This window comes from Phlebotomus papatasi, chromosome 2, assembly GCF_024763615.1.
Source record: "Phlebotomus papatasi isolate M1 chromosome 2, Ppap_2.1, whole genome shotgun sequence".
Classification (NCBI taxonomy): domain Eukaryota; kingdom Metazoa; phylum Arthropoda; class Insecta; order Diptera; family Psychodidae; genus Phlebotomus; species Phlebotomus papatasi.
The window spans coordinates 75,570,071-75,583,655 of record NC_077223.1 but is presented as its reverse complement, the minus strand read 5'-3'; the positions used below and the strand labels follow the sequence as shown (position 1 = coordinate 75,583,655).

At 32.4% G+C, this 13,585-nt stretch overlaps 1 protein-coding gene across 3 annotated transcripts in view; it reads right to left on the bottom strand.

Moving 5' to 3' along the window:
• The window catches only part of LOC129804348 (cAMP-dependent protein kinase type II regulatory subunit), a 117,135-nt gene extending 104,200 nt beyond the window's left edge, over positions 1–12,935 (bottom strand). For all 3 annotated transcript variants that reach the window (XR_008751972.1, XM_055851587.1, XM_055851589.1), the window contains exon 1: positions 12,564–12,935. The gene's annotated coding sequence lies outside the window, so the exon portion shown is untranslated. The remainder of the gene's footprint in view (positions 1–12,563) is intronic.
• Positions 12,936–13,585: the final 650 nt, after the last annotated feature.

Here is a 13,585-nt window from a genome sequence, read left to right as displayed (position 1 = left end):
GTTCTGTCCAATTCACTCTTTATTCTTTTTATTATAATTTAGTGGTGGACAAACGTATAAAATCGCGACTGAGCCAAAAAAAAAAAGAGCAATGGGGTATTATCAGGCAATAAACATAGAATTATCTCCGTAATAGAAAATGCGTGTAAAAGCTGGTACGTATGAGAAAAAATGAGAGAAAAGACTGTGTATTCGTGCAGAAAATTGGTTCGTCACGATACTCCTTTTCAGAGAGTCACAAATACTGAATATTATTAGTACAATTTAAGCTTTTTGCACGCGGGTTCTTTTCTTCCAGACAACTATGTAACCTTCATCGCTATCTCTCTCACTATATTTACACAACATTTTCCTGTTAATAGAACATTTAAATTTCTACAAATTCTGTATAGATCAGCACCTACTTGTATTTTTCATCCGTACCAAGTCAAGTCAATTCTCTTCTTATACCTCCGCGAAATTATATGAAAGAAAAGACTGAATTCATTCTGAATGAAGGAATAACAACCACTTTCCTTCGCTATTTCTCTTTTATCGTTTTGTTCTTTATTATTTTCTTCAGTTGTTCAGTGAATTTCTGGGCCAGGGATTGCAAACTCTCTTTGTATTTAAGTATTCTTTAAGGAATTTACAGGGATTTTAGTGGAACCTGTTAGGAATCTCAGATAATGCTCTTTCTACTTTATAAATGTGCTGGATTTGAAAACCCATCTCATGCACTGAGAAAAATTCACTGATATTTTGGATATGCGATATGTGAAATTATGCAGTGATAAGTTTCCGTCTTCATTATAATTTTATCACCGAAAATTATTTAAATTTAATATTGTGCTGATGCACTATTTATATAGATAGTGGTATTGCATGCAGTAGTAGTAGGGGAGGCCGGGGAAAATTTAACCAGCAAATGAAATTTTTCTTTGCCTTAATTTGTAGAAAACATTGAAGAGTTTATCAGACTGATTAATATTATAGAATACACTACTGTGAGTGAGAGAAATCCGAAAAAGTTAAAATAACATTCCGGAAATGTTTATTTTACCCTGCATTATTGATCCGACATCGGTGTAAATATTACGCTTTTTAGGTGTATTAGGGGTTAAATTAACCCTTTTTCATGTTAAATTTACCCTTAAAAAGGTGTAAAATTAACATTAAAAAATGTTGATATATTTTTGCACCTAAAAAGTGTTAACGTTACGAGGAAAAAAAGTTAATCGCATCCTCTTTTTTTTCAGTGTACATATAATAATAATAATAATAATAATAATAAAAACAGTGGAAGGACATTCCATAGATGAGGAACTTAGGTCTTGCCGCAAAGGGACTTTGGAACATCCATTATTATTTTTTTCTTCTACAGGGATGGGGTTGTCAGTCAAATGCCCTGTAGAATCAAGTGCAGGGAAGCTCACTGGATGCAATTCGAATACCTTTAACGCCAGAAAAATTCTTGATGATATAAAACGGATTCGAACCCGGGACACTTGCATCATAGCTACAACTTGACCCATTGGATGCCCTATTTCAATGAATATGGAAGGGCCTAATTACTCTGAATGAATAGTAGTATACTCAATATTTTTCTAAAGAAAACTACAACACCCCACCGCTGTCTAATTCTATCCCTGATTAATTCCGCCCTGAAGGAGAATTCTGTATCAGTATTACAATGTCATATGATAAATTTTCGTGGTAAATTATAGGGAAAAGAATAACATTACACCTAAATTAACATCTTATTATAAAATCAATTGTATTACTTTTAAGGGCACTCAATGGGTCAAGTGGTAGAGCACTCGCTCTATTATGCAAGTGTCCCGGGTTCGAATCCCCTTTCGGTCACCAGGAATTTTTCTGCATCCAGTGAGCTTCACTGCACTTGATTCCATGGAGCATGGGAGTGACAACCACATCCCTGTATAAGAAACAATAATAATGCATGTCTAGAAATCCCCTTGTGGGAAGGCCTAGTTCCTTCATGGAATGTTGTGCCAGCATTATTATTATTTTATTTATTACAATGTCATATGACAAATTTTCGTGGTAAATTATAGGGAAAAGAATAACATTACACCTAAATGAACATTGAATGGCCATTTCAAGGAGCTTTATAAAGTTTTTACTAACTGATATGAGTCGGATTTACGATTAGTTTTTTCGGATTTATCATATAAAAAAATTAAATTTCTCATATGATATTGTCATACTGTTCCAGAATTCCTTTACTCTTCTCTTTTTTAGTAACATTTTTCTCTGGCTCTAAAAACTCGGGAGATGAAATTCAAGATGATAACCTTTCCCTTGTGCTGTACTTGTGTATAACATGTTATGCCAAATGATTTACCTTTTTTTATTTATTCTTTTTTTCCGCTGTGATATAGATAGAACGATAAATGAAAATTTCAGTTCAATTTTACTAAACTTCAATAAATTCAAGAGAATCTATTCGCTGAGATGTAATAGAAGAGTTTAAAGGCTTCGCACATACCTTGGTTTTGAACACTTCATATTTTTCCCATATTTCTTTAATGCATGAACCTCACTGTCCCAGAAACACAGCCGATCGATGAAACATTTACCTTAAGGGGAAGTGGGACACTTTTAAATTAAGGTAGCTTTAAAATTGGACATTTTTCTCTTATTTTTAAAACAAATTGATGCTTATTTTGATACTATTCACAATTCATGATTGAATTTAAAGGCAGGACACAAATGTCTCTTCCGGAAACGGCACTGGAAATGGATTCTATCCAGAGTGAAAATATTCACAATTGATTTGTGAACCTAAATTATATCACATTAAGGTCTAGTTACATTTAAAAAACAAGTGAAAAATGCCCAATTTTAAAGTAGCTCTAATTCACAGGTGCCCCACTTTCCCCTATACCTCAGAAGCATCATTTACCGTTTACCGTTCCACTACTGATTTTAACTGCTTTATAAATAACTCAAAAGAACGCCCAAAATAGCTTAGGAATAATAAAACTAATTTTCGGATAAAAATCTTCTTTACAATTTTACTTGTTTGATATCAAATATTGTTTTCTATGTTCTTTTTTCGGTTGCTCTACCTGCCTATGTTTCTGCATGTTTCTTTTTCTTCTTACTCTCTTACTAAACTCAAGGATGTCAAGCGAATTTTTCTCAGATTCGAAAATTCGAAATTCCTTCGCTTTTGCGCATCATATGGCAATGTATGTTTTGCAATTAGGGACAATTTTGTACTAAATCAGCCAAGGACGAAAGCTTTTCAGCCGTTTTGCTTTTGGAGGCTGTCGTGAAGTCGGCGGCAGCCGCCGCTCGAGCTCTAGAAGCAGAATTTTTGTCTGCAGTTACTTGTCTTTTGTCTACCTGCAAAGCATACCTCTTTTATATATATGTCTGTATAATGTTTGTATTATGTAAGCTCGAGTGAATAAATTATTACTATTATTATTACTATTAGTTATCGGTTTATTACCGGTTCAGGACCCATTGAAACCGGCTCAATCTTGTCAGTAATGAGCCATGAAAGTTGTTAAAAAGCTCGACGGACTATATTCTGTGTTTTTCTGCATCCAGACCCAAACAATTCAAGCTTTTAGTACAAGTTAGTACTTTTATTTAGTACTCCTTAGTGTTTTTCAACACTCTGAACGCGTGTAATTCGGCTGTGGGGTGGGTTGAATTTTGGGGATAAAGAATTTCGTCGAGTAACCCTCTCTCGCCTGTCTCCAATAGTCAAAATGGATTAAATTCACTAAATTGAGCTTGACATGATTTTGACTTTCTAGACAAAATTGAATCCTGAATATGATATTTTGAATTTAAAACAAAAAAAAAAAAAACAATAAATGAAATGATATATTAGCTTAGTGCAAAAAATTGGCAGATAAGTGGATTTTTATGCAAAAATTGAAACATCATCCGCTAGAATCTATACACAGCTCAGTTGCTGATACAACTGATGATAGTTGCATTAATTACCACTTGTTCTATCTGCTTTATATAAGCATAGCAGATAGAACAATTGCTGATGCAAATAACATTATGTCATAAGCAAGTCCTATATCGTAAATCTTCATAAAGCTAAATTGCAGATTGCTTATTTGCTTTTCACATGATTAAATGGCATGTGCACATGAAATTACGCGTTTGATTAAATAAATTGACTTTCATCCTCATTAAATTTGTTCAATTGCAAATTGTCAATCAAATTGTGTATTAAATTTCTTCTGTTAGATCACGCAATGAATTTCCTCTATTTTTTTTATTTAAAAAAAAAAACAATAATGAAATGGTGTACGATAGATTGATGAAAATGAAGCTTGAAATATTGAAAATTAACTCTTTCAATTATTTATGAGGTACCGCATCTATTTGCCATAATTTTTTTTTCACTTCTATGCAAATGAATATTGATCATGAATTATTATATTGAAACTTTTTATGACGTCTCTTGTCACATTTTATATTTTAGAACTGATGAAACTCTTTATTGCGTGTGAATTGTGATGAGAATTTTTAATTGAGTAAATCCATAATAGAACAATATGGTAAAGTTCCACGTGGTTTTTGTATTATTTTTAGAAGGTGCACCCCCGACAAATAAAGCAAAATTGTTTATTTTTAAATAAATATTTCGCCCATGTTGTTAATGTGTGGAGGAAGAGAGACGCCTACACCAGGCAACATAATTGGATCGAATATGGCACGCAGACAAATTAATTAGCGATCCCTGACTTAATCTTCTTTTATTTTTGAGATATAAAATATAACACCATCTAGTTGTGATGTCCACAGAAGGCTCTCTCAGTCTCGATAATGGGCTTTCTCTAACGAATGAATTCTCAGGAGGAAATACAAGATAGAAAAGGTATTTTAGTCAACAGAAGAATAAGGATGAGGGACTAATGTAACAATTTCCCTGTTGTAATTCAAGTTGCAGAAAAGAAGCTCAACGTTAACACAGCTTTTCCTGGAAAATTCCCTATCCAACATTAATGATTTTCTTCCAGTTTTACTACATATACAAAATAATCCTAACAGTTTCAACTTAATTAAGATTGTCTCTTGAATCTACGCAGAGTAATGAGAAGAAGAAGAAAAAAAAACCGCTTCAAGGGGTACTTTTTCTGCTACAAACAACATAGATGAGGAAAAAAAATCCATTTTATCAGAAAGGGAGATATAAAACAATAAATTTACATTTTGATAAAATGTACCATGGTGTTTGCTTCCCATATTAACCGCCACATAACATTGTATACACCTCAGTTAGATAATTCGTTTGAATAAGTCAACTTGTGAAATACAATTTCCACAATATTTATCAGCCTCAACCACTAGAGAAGCTCTTAATCCTAAATCCATACACCTAATCACTGACTAGTCACATTTTATGCAAGACTATCGGTGAGATTACTTTGGTGTCATCATGTATATTTGGGTCTCTTTTTTAAATTTTTTTTTCAGCCAAATTCAATGATTAATTCTCTTTGATTGGTGATTTTGATTGATGAAGTGGACTTGAAAAGGGTTATTTTTCACAGAAACTTTTGATATGCTTTTCCAAATACTACATGTCACTGGAGTTGTTTTTGTTTATTTGGGAACTGACAAATATTGACCTACTTTTAAAAAATCCATGAATTACATTATGGATTTTTGCAATGTTCGTGCAGATTTGGTGAATGCCTTATAGAACATTTGCAATTCTAAAGATTATCAAAAGAGAAAACGAAGAGTCAAAAACATTTTGCTCAGATTTCAATTTCGATCTACTTTTTAGATTAACAGTATAGGGTAGGGCTCATAATTTTGCCCAGTCTGCTTATTAGCATCGATGTTCCAAGCTTGAAGTGCGATATTTTCAATAATAATTGACTTTTTTTGTTACTCTATTTTTAGAAGGGTTGTTTAGAAACTTGGCAAGCTATTTATCGTCTTATTTTTACTAAAATTAGTTTTAATACTTTTAAAAATGAATTGACATGTAGAGGTGAATTTGACTCGAATTTTGGACAACTTGGTTATTAATTTGGACAACTTGGCTATAAATTTGGACAACTAATCCGCCTCAACAGGATGTCCATTGTTCTTCATTTCATGAACCAATTTTACCAAGTCCTCTTCCTGTTCATGTAAGGGAAACATAGAATGTCACAAGAAGCCCGGAAACTTTCGATATCATTCATTAAAGTGAGTTGACTTCGATATTCCAAGTACGTGCGGATTCCCTGGCCTTTCCGGGAGCCTTTCAAGGCATTTCTCGCTACATCTCTTTCTAAAGCAAAAACTTCACGAAATTTCGTGAGAAAAACACTTGTCCGAAGTAAGGAGTATCACCTCAATGGTAAATGTCTTAAAACATTTCCCATTTTTCACACGAAAAATATAATTCACAAGGCAAATCTCACTTCAGGTCAAATGTACAAATCACCACTAACGTGAATCAACACAATTTTCAATGAATATTCAATAATATTACTCAAAAAAAGCGAAGAAACATTGTTAGTACTTCATCACAGCTAAATAAGACTGAAGTAAACACGAAGTTCTGTCATATTTCTCGTAAGCAATTGCTCACACTGAATTTTCAACAAAGCAATTTCAAGACAAATCATATTCAAAATTTAACATATTTTGTGTCAAAATCTTCTAAAATGAACAAATATTTAGATAGAATTCATTATTCATCGAATATTGGAATAAAAATCCATAATTTTAATGAATTTATTTTTAGTGTCCAATTTTATCCTTAAAGTGTCCAAAATAAGAAACTGGACAAAATTATGAGCCTTTCCCCTATACTTAATTGTATTTTTTATTGAAATAATTTTTAATCGGACTGTCAATGGCTCAAGGTAGAGTACTCGATCTATGATGCAAGTGTCTTGGGTTTGAATCCCTTTTAGGTCATGAGCATTTTTTCTGGCGTTAAAGGTGTTCTGTTCGGTGATCGGACAACCTCATCCCGTAAGAAAAAGTAATAATGCCTGTATAGAAAACTCTTTGCGGGAAGGTTACTGTATGGAATATTGTGCCAGTCAGGCCAGTCAGCATTTTTATTTTTATTAATTTTTTAAACTAAATTCAAATAATCATCTTTAAGCGATATAATTTGTTTTAGATTCAGATGATTAGGAAAACAAAGGTAAGGGGAGGTGGGGCTACTTTGAGTTTTGAGGATACATTGTTATACGATTTTTTCGCATATTTCTAATGGAAACTGAGCTTTAACATGATGTAACTTGGATAAACTAAATAATTTTGTATCTAAAGAAAATAATTGTAAGAACGAGCTTAATTTAGAAATAGGCGAAAAAATCGTATTAAATCTAGCTCCACAGCTCAAAGTAGCCCCACCTTCCCCTATGACAAATTTTATATTTTTCCATATGTTTCTTATAAAGCTACCACTCTTCAAATCAAATATTTAAATGTCTCTTTCTGTCAAACAAAAATTGAATTTGAAAATAAAATTGATGTTTTAATTATCATTAGATAGAAAGAGACAATTATGTCAGATTTCCCTTTAGGAGATTGTAAAAGATAAAATTTCAATCGATTGAATTTCACGAAATTACAAAGGTGTACAAGCGCCATAAGCTAATAATTACGCAAAATAAGGTAGATGGGAGCAAAAAATTTACATTAAAAATGTATGTATTTTTCATATCTCTTGTTCCTCTTTGGATAGAAACCTTTTAGAACACATACATTTTTGAGAACTTTCATTTTTGGTGCGTTGAAGTATTAATTGGAGAAGCTTTACAGCACATAAACTTTTTCAGGAAGGAATTAACCTTAATGTTATTCCAAATTCTAACAAGAAGAATAATCTGAGCATCATTTTATATAATATCTGAACTGAAAGGAGTATTTTCTTTAATGAAAATCGATTTAATATTTAATTTAAAAATTTACACTTGCACATCTTTATGATTTAGTACAAGATGAAACGGTACTTCCGATCATTTTCGAAAGGAAAGCTAATTTAACTAAGTTTGTCATTTCCAAAGTAATTATGTAGGGGAAACCTCACCTTTGGACAACTCAAGCTTCGAACAATTCATTTTTTTCAATATTTTTTTTATGAATTTTAACCAAATTTTACTCATTATAATTTTATATTTTAATAGCTAATCAAATGCTTCAAATTTCCTGATAAAATACAAATTAAAAAAAAAAAATAATATTAAATTTTATTATTTTGTGATAAAGAAAATGACTTCACATGAACGACAGAACGTCCGAAAGTCCGCCCACCATGGCAAAGAAATTTCTGAAAAATAAACGGTAGATTCCGAGAAGGAAAAACCGGTGGTTACTCAAGATAGATTTAAATTACTATTACAACATGTTTAAGACTTTAAGAATGGGCGACGTGGATGACTGAGACTAAAAAAAAGCATAAAGCTATAAATAGCATAACGACCATAACATAAAGTACAACATTTAAACTATATTTTTCTAATGATTTATTTATTTTTTTAAATCCAGATGTTGGGATTTGTGTTTCTTAGATCTTTTTGATAAAACTCACATTGTGGTACTCACGATTATACTCAAAGTAGATTTGTCAAAAATCGATTAACATAATATTTCCTGGTAACAGATTAAATGTTAGTTTAAATGTATAGTTTTATGTGCTTAAGAGCTTAAATAATTTTTTTTTTATTATTTCGAAAAAAACTTAAAGATTACTTATAGTAAGGTGGGGTAACTGGATCGTTTTCCGTAGAGTGCTACCTAAATACTTGTTTTTGGACTTATGAATTTTTTTTTACTTCTTCTGAATCCATAGAATTATTCACTGTTTCATTCAGAAACATAATATAAAAAAATATCAAAAATATTAAAGAAAATTTATAAAATAATGATAATACTGAAATAAGTCAGTATGCACTAAGTGGATCGCCTTTTCGCTAATTCACTTTTAATTAAACCTTTGGATTTAAAATACCTTTTTCACAAGGAAAAAAAACAATAAATATTTTCAATCAACCAGCTGTCATTAGCGAAAAAATCACTGCTAGAAAATTTTTAGTGAAGAACCCAGCTGGCATAAGATTAAAATGAGTCGATTACACTCACATATTTAATGGATAAAAATATTATTTTTGCTTTTCTCAAACTTGGATAGTTATATTATGTTACTGTAGTAACACAATAAAAATAAAAATATTATTTTAAGTGGATTAATCATAAACCATCCAGATAGCGAAGCGCCCGGATTAACACACTTGACTGTATAATAAAACAAGAATTTTATGACAGAACTTTACTATCATAATTTTTCTCTTTATAAAGTCAAGAGGCCAGCAATTTTATCATAATATTCCTTAATATCCTATAAAGTCCAGTGTCATGTAATTAGAATTTTAAAGTCTAGGCCACTGACAAAAAAAATTTAAAAAAAATTATATAGATTTTTGATCTTTGTTCACTTTAAAAATAATTTTAATAATTAAAATTTAAAAATTTGCTTTCAATAAACATGTTTTATTATATATTCTAAAATTTTGTGTGGAAAACAACTTGTTGCGTTTTTTCTATACATGTTCCATTTTTTTTTTTGAAATTACTTAAAATTATATTTAAGTAAAAGTGTCTTCGGAATAGAGGATCAGTCTAGTTTACAAAATTTTAATATCCTATATACCTAAATAGCAACCAATTCTGCTATTTAGCTGGCTTTTTGTTTTCATGTAATTTAGAACTCAAAAACGCTTTAATCTTTACTCAAAACATAATTAAAAAATAAATGATTTTAAAGGACATGGAGCTTACATATGGCTTTAGTAATACCGGCTTCAGACTGGAGGTTCCCAATGGACTCAAAAATCTCAATAACAGACAATTTTGTTAATTTTTTTAAAATATAATGGGTAATTTGCCCTTAATATTCAATCCAAAGCAACAATTTTCTCAAAAATCTTGCCTGATAAGGAATTAGAGGATTTAAGCCATATGGCTAAGCTTCAGGTCTGAAGCGCGTATAAAACGATGTTTAGACCTAATGCCCTAAACACACTTACGACTTAAGTCTAAAGACGGTTTAAGGTCATGTATAGCCCTATTATGTACCTTATGTACATGGGCATGAATGAATAAAACAATTCAATTCAATAATCAAAATAATGATTTGACTAAATTCCCATCAGTTTCTTACTAACTAAGTCATTTCTCGGTTTAAGCCCCGAGAGGGATTAGACAGAAACTGGATGGAAATGTAATATGATCTGATCATTATTTTCATTATAATTACGTTAAGCCATCTCTCGGCTTAAGTCGGAAGTGTGTTTAAGGCATAAGGTTTACCCATATGACTTCCTCAATTTCTTAACATCCAATTAATTAATCTTGGCAAAGGTTAATCTCTAAAACCGCTTGTTATTTATAAATTCAAGACCTTCGAGATCTGGAGTAAACCTATAAGGGAAGGCTTTCAGGCTTCGCACACTCTCTAGCTTCGAACATCTTATATTTTCCCATATTCCTTTAATAAATCTGACCTATCCGTGGCAATATATTTTAATAGCTGATCTTATGTCAGATATTCCCTGAAAAAATAGGTCAGTTTCATTAAAGGATTATGGGAAAAGTACGAAGTGTTCGAAGTCAGAGTGTGTGCGAAGCCTCAAAGCTTTTTTCTATCAGACCTGTGCTCGTTAAAAGTCGTGTAATATCGAAAATTTTGTGTTGATAATTTTAATGGAAATTACAGATAGCCATACTGGTAACACTAATCCCGCTCATTCACGGTGCCATGATAAATATTTTTGCACCAAAAAAGCATAACAGACATAAAAACTCATATAGAAAGAAATTGTATTCTTGATATCTTTGTCGGAAGACGGATAGCTGATCACTACACACCCTTTTACTTGAATCTTCCAGAAATACAAAGAAATTAAATGCAAATATCACTTTAAATGGAAACACTTTAACTGTGAGAGAGAGATAGACGCAAATAACTGACTTGAAAAACGTCTGGCGGGGCTGCGGTTGCAAAAAAATCTCTGAAATGCGACAAAATATTTTCTTCTCTATTTTATCCTTATTAGCAGGTCGTGTCCCTTCTTGTAATATGTACTTTTGCATTCCTTATTAACCAAAATAGTGTTGTACAAAAGGGTTTTTCTCAAACCTATGCTGAATTTTGGGACAGCTCAAAAGAATATGAGTCTTCCAGTTCAAAATTTCATCCCAATGTTTTTGTTGTAATATCGACAATTATTCACAATTAACCGAAATATCTGTATTCAACTAAACTAAATTAATAAAAGGATTTTCTTGTGAAAATGACAACTCTAAGGAATTAAACAATTTTCACATTAAAAACCTCTCATTTTCTCTACGCGAATTTTCGTGGCATTTCGAGGAATGCCAACAGGCACAACCAAATTCACTTCGGCTTTTCTTTTAGCTCAAGCCTGTTCTAGACTAAAAACCGTACAATATGAAGATTTTAGGGACAGGAAAAACAGCAAAAATTGAAACTCTGACCAAACCTCCTCTACTTGAGCAATCTAAGTTTAATTTCCTTGTTCTTTAAATCTATTGAGATGAACGGATGAACCATAAGTAATACAAGTTACTAAACTTTGATTTTCGTTTTCTCAAGTACTCAGTAAACTTTTCTGACTAGTTTCTCTGCAATTCTCCGCTTGAAGCATAACTTCCCACAAAAAGTGATCCCAAATTTAATTTTTTTATCCAATAAAAATGTTCCAATTTACTTAATAAGGTTCGAATCATATGGTTAAAATGAATTTGGTTGTACGTGCAATTCCTAAAAAGATTGCATTTCAGAGAATTGAGGCTAATCTTGAGCACTTCAATATGCCATTGTGTTGCAGGCTTTAATTAATTTTGTCACTGTGCATAGGCGAAAAATCAAGATAAGGAAAACCTCATTTGCCCGAGAATTGCATTCTGAAGGGGAAAAAGCTTGAGTGCAGGAGTCATAAAAAATCACAATATCTCTCTCACTGGGGCCATTCTGTGCTGCCATTGACGGTGTTTGTGGCATGGCTTTTATCCTCAGGGGGGCAGCTTTTCCGTGGCCAGGGTGAAAAAGTGTTCGATTTTCCACGCGCAAGAACTCACCCTTTGCACCAGGTGAAAAGTCGATTTTTTGTGGACTTTTCTTGCCCTCCACAAATCAATTGTTCCCTCCACCCCGCTGCCCCCCTTCCGAAAAGAGTGGAGACATAGAGGAAATTCTCACACTACTCTCACCTCAATTTTCACCTGCACTTTCCACACTTTTCCCCGGGGAGTCCTTTTGGTTGAGGGTGGACAATTCGGGGGTGCGGGTGGACAATTCGGGGGTGCTTTTTTTTGGGAAGGAAGTCTCAAGGCACGTTCAACGGAAAATGTACTTTAGTTCACTGTTCCCGGGAAATGAGCTACTAGATTGCTCCATGAAGGTGTTTTTTTTTTTTTCAGGGAAAAAACCTTTCGAGGGCGACTGGCTTTTCCCAGCATTTTCACTCTCGCCTTCACTCAAGCAATTGATTTTGTGCGGCGAGCAACTTTACAATTTTTCTCAATGATTTTTCCCCACTTACCACTCTTGTGGAAATCCCAGACTTTCCTCAATGATTCCTGTGACTGTAAATTAAAGTTCTCAGAGTCTCACTGTCGGCGTTTTTCCACAGCAACCCCTGGAATTGAGACCCTTTTAACTCCGCAAGGTGCTTTTCCTCGGGTAACTATTTTTTTCACCGAACAAAGTTTTTCTTTCGATGGCACAATAATAGCCCAATTTCTCCACAATTTCGTCTAATTCACACACTCAGCACTAGCTCACACATCACTCGAGCAATTTTCACTGGTTTTTAATTCAATTATCCACCTATTTCCACGATATTTCCATCGGAGAAAAATCCACTCCAACACAAATGGAGTCAAAATGGTGGCTTTGATTCAGCTCCAAGTTTTACCCAAACATTTTACCAAAAATCATTTAAAATGACCGTTAATGAGTTTTTGTAAAGGATTGTTTTGTAAAATATTTTGTATTGTAAGATTTTCGGAGAGAGAAATTTCGGAAAATTTACCAAAACTTCAGAAGAAAGCGGCTGTCAAATAAAGGCGCAAAGTATACCATGAGCATATGTGGTATTAGAGATTCACAACTTGGTCATTGTAACTTTACCTCGGATTTTTTTGTTTTTGTCTTTTTTTATTTTATTTTTTTTGTATTTAGACCTCGATTTAGACTTTAACGAAAGTATATGCATTCCAAATAAATTTTTGGAATAAAAGATTTATTTTATTCAAAATTATTATTTTTTATTTATTTAATACTGCAGTAGGATTTGATTTCCGATCCAGACACCTATGAAAAAAAGTATTAGGGTCGAAGAAACACCTCTATTAGAACTTTATGAACTTGTATCATATCATATTGGAAGTGTTTTTGAACCATTTGTAGTACAAATTTTAACACATATTCTTATAAGAAAGAAACCGTAAGATTCATGGAAAAAAGTCAAATTACAAGAAAACCCATGGTAAAATCTTATCCTATCTTATGTTATGATTAATAATATAGAGTGGAAGGAACTCTCTTCGATAGTGCACTCTT